The sequence below is a fragment of the Rutidosis leptorrhynchoides genome, chromosome 4, assembly GCF_046630445.1.
Source record: "Rutidosis leptorrhynchoides isolate AG116_Rl617_1_P2 chromosome 4, CSIRO_AGI_Rlap_v1, whole genome shotgun sequence".
Taxonomy (NCBI): domain Eukaryota; kingdom Viridiplantae; phylum Streptophyta; class Magnoliopsida; order Asterales; family Asteraceae; genus Rutidosis; species Rutidosis leptorrhynchoides.
Genome location: NC_092336.1, coordinates 577,951,487 through 577,955,289, shown reverse-complemented (window position 1 = coordinate 577,955,289; position 3,803 = coordinate 577,951,487). Strand labels below are relative to the sequence as shown.

Here is a 3,803-nt window from a genome sequence, read left to right as displayed (position 1 = left end):
GCTTTGCGGAAATAGAATCAAAGACATGGCTAGAATCGGCTCTAGCAGCTTTAGATGAACGAAAGATATATTTTTTTGATGCCACTCATGTGAGTGGGATGCTGTATTATCAATAATTTTGTGATCTTCGGTTGCGGTTTTATTCATAATGAAACCACCAGCTGCTGTGTCGATGTCTTTTCGTGTAGCGACGTCGACTCCTTTGTAAAATATTTGCACTATTTGATAAGTATCTAGACCGTGTTGAGGACATCCTCTCAACATTTTTTTCGAATCTTGTCCATGCCTCATATAACGTTTCATTTGGCTTTTGTGCGAACGTAGCAATTTCTCCTTGAAGTCTCACGGCTTTAGATGCCGGAAAGAATCTTTTAAGAAATTTCTCAACTAAAACATCCCATGAATCAATCGCTCCTTCAGGTAACGATTCTAACCAATCTTTGGCTTCCCCCTTTAAAGACCAGGGGAACAACATGAGATAAATAGTTTCATCCTCAACTTCTCGGATTTTAAATAGATTACAAATCCTATTAAAAGTTCGAAGATGTTTGTTTGGATCTTCTTTTATTGTACCTCTAAATTGGCACTAATCAGTGATCATGTGTAGGATTTGTCCTTTGATTTCAAAATCTGGCGCATTAACATCTGGCTGATTAATGGCATGACCTTGGCCCGTACATGTGGTTCTCATTCGGTCTTCCATACTTTGAGGTTCCGTTTCTTCCATATCTGAATTTGTTGAATATGAATCACTAGAAGATTCTGATTTAACGGTTTCTTCCTCGATAATCTCTGGATGAATAATTTGTGGTTCAGGAGGAATGATTAGTGGTTCAGGATCTCGGAATTGTCCTTGAATATCCTCCGGGTCCTCAATTGTGAAGTCGGGTTTAAAAAATGGATTATCGGAAATTTGAATTGGAGTACTTGTTCGACTAGATGATGATTCTAAAGAAAAATCAATGGAGGCAATATTGGCTAGATGTATTGATCGAGTTACAGGTGGTGAACGTATGAAAGGTGGTAAACGTTTTGCTCGGTACATTCACTGAATATCCTATTAGTTATAAAGATAAAAATTATATAAGTTATCAAATTAATAGACGTTTCTGATTTTGCCCACGTTTCGAATAACCAATAGATGCAGCAGGTAGCCAGGACCCTTTAAATCGGAAGCCCACAACTCGCCACTAACAAATCCAACTATTACTACGAACCAGAAAATTTTGGATGTCTATCAATTTAATTGCTTAAAATAATTTTTCGTCGATATTTAAAGAAAATAAAGAAAATTCTATGTCCTAAAAACTAGCGCGTTGAAAAATAAGAGTCGAAAAACAAACGTCGAAAAACAAAAAGTTGAAAAATAATAATAAGAAAGTAAAGCGTCGAAACTTAAAAGTCTAAAAACTAAAAATTAAAACTTGCGTCTAAAGGTATAAAAGCTTAAAAGGAATTCTAAACGGAAAACGGCAATAACTTAATTAGGCACTCAAATCTAAAAACTGCGTCGCAAACTTCTAAAGCGCCTAAATCTTAATTTAAAGAAAAAGCACTTAAGAAATTTTACGGCAAAGCCTAAAAATCTAGAAATATAAAATAACTACCACAAAAACTATGTTTAAAACTAATTACGTACGATAAATATACAAATTACGAATTAAATGTTTAAAATATACAATTTATAAAAAGAAAAAAAATGATAAAATTACTTATATTTATAAAAATATTATATTTATATTATTACTTTATAAAATTATTAATCTATATATTTAATAATACTATATAAACTTAAATTACAAAATAACTTAAATTAAAACTAAAATAAACAAATTAATATTATAACTAAACCCTAATTAGGTTAAATAATAATAATAATAATTTATAAAACCCTAAATTGTAATTATTATGTACTAGGATAAGCCTGTCAGAATAATCCATGCGATCGCATGGATTTAAGGCATCTAGCTCATTCGAACGCATGGGCCTAAATTCCATATCAGTTTTGGGCTTCGACGGGTTCGGCCCAATTTTTAATTTTAATTATTATATATATATTTTTTATATAAAATATTTATATAATATAAAAAACTTATATTTTAAAAACTTAATATAGAGATATTTTTATATTTTATAAATAAAATTCTTAAAAATAATAAATATATATATTTTTAAAAACTTATATATATATATATATATATATATATATATATATATATATTAACACTTATAATAAATACAAAATATTTTTAGAGATAAAAATATAGCTTTTCAAGCTGTCCCCGGCAGCGGCGCAAAAAATACTTGATGTGTGCGAGGCGGTGTACGAAATACTATTATAGTTTACTACAAAATACTATTAAATACGATACAATTTACACAAGTTATTTATTTATTTATCGAATGGATATACCTAAACCTTGCTACAACACTTATAGGCGGTGTACCTAATCGTAGAGTAGTGTAGTTTTTAGTAAGTCCGGTTCGTTCCACATGGAGCTGGCTGAGTTTACACTATATTTTTATTAAATATATTTGTATATATATATATATATATATATATATATATATATATATATATATATATATATATATATATATATATATATATATATATATATATATATATATATATATATATATAAGTAGTATTATTATTATTATTATAAAGGGGGTTTTTACCGTTTAATGACCGGTTTGTCGATTTTAAGTCTTATATCACAGTTAATACCTAATGCAAAATATTAAATATAATTTAATTTAATTTAAAGCGTAAAGTAAATGACGATAAATAAAATGCAATAATTAAAAATACAAATAAAGCGTAAAAATAAATGACGATAAATAAAAGTGCGATAATTAAGTGCTATAATTTAAAGTACGATAAATAAAATGAAGATAAATAAAAGTACGATGAGATATAAAATAAAAGAATCATGCTTATTTAAACTTCCGTAATCATGATGTTTGACGTTTTGATTTTAATTTATTACCATGGGTTAATTGTCCTTTGTCCTAGATTATTTGATAAATCCATATGGTTTTGTCCATAATAGTCCATCGGTCATAATTATAAAGTGCGAGGGTCTTCGCCAAATTAACCTTATACCAGAAGTCAAATATTCCAACTAATGGGGATTTAAACCGTAATAAGGTTTTAATACTTTGTTAATGATTACACCAGGTTATCGACTGCGTGTAATCGAAGGTTTAAATACTTTATTAACAATTACACCAATTACCCTTGAATGTAATCCACCCCTGTTTTAATGAGTCCATTGACTATTAATCCATCCCCGTATCCGGTAAAATGAACAATTATTAGTATTGATAAATATCCCGCCCACCGTACCCGATCAAGCGTATGTGGTTATATATAAATACGTCAAATTATAAATCTCTATATTAAATTAACAAGATATCATTTAGTTAATCAAATATAAAGCCCATTAATAGCCCATAGTCCAATTTCCACAAGTGTCAGTCTTTTGTCCAAACCCCAATTATGGTCCAAAACCCAGTAACACCGTCTTAATATTTAGTCCAACATTACGATTACTTCGGCTTAAATAAGCATAATAATAACTTAGCTTCGAGACATTAATTTAAAAAGTTTGAACATAACTTACAATGAGTATTAATCGCGTAGTGTTACATTGACAGAGTTTCGACTTACAAAACCTTAAAACATTCGCTACAATAAACTTATTATTATTAACTTAATAATAAAATTATAATTATAAAATATAAATATATATTGAGAGAGTGAGAGATCAGAGAAGTATTGATCAAGGTGTGTTTAA

At 28.8% G+C, this 3,803-nt stretch overlaps 1 non-coding gene across 1 annotated transcript; it reads left to right on the top strand.

Moving 5' to 3' along the window:
* The first annotated feature begins 235 nt into the window (after positions 1-235).
* Positions 236-343, top strand: LOC139845698 (small nucleolar RNA R71). The gene has a single exon (XR_011758461.1). It is a non-coding gene; the product is annotated as a small nucleolar RNA R71 (small nucleolar RNA).
* Positions 344-3,803: the final 3,460 nt, after the last annotated feature.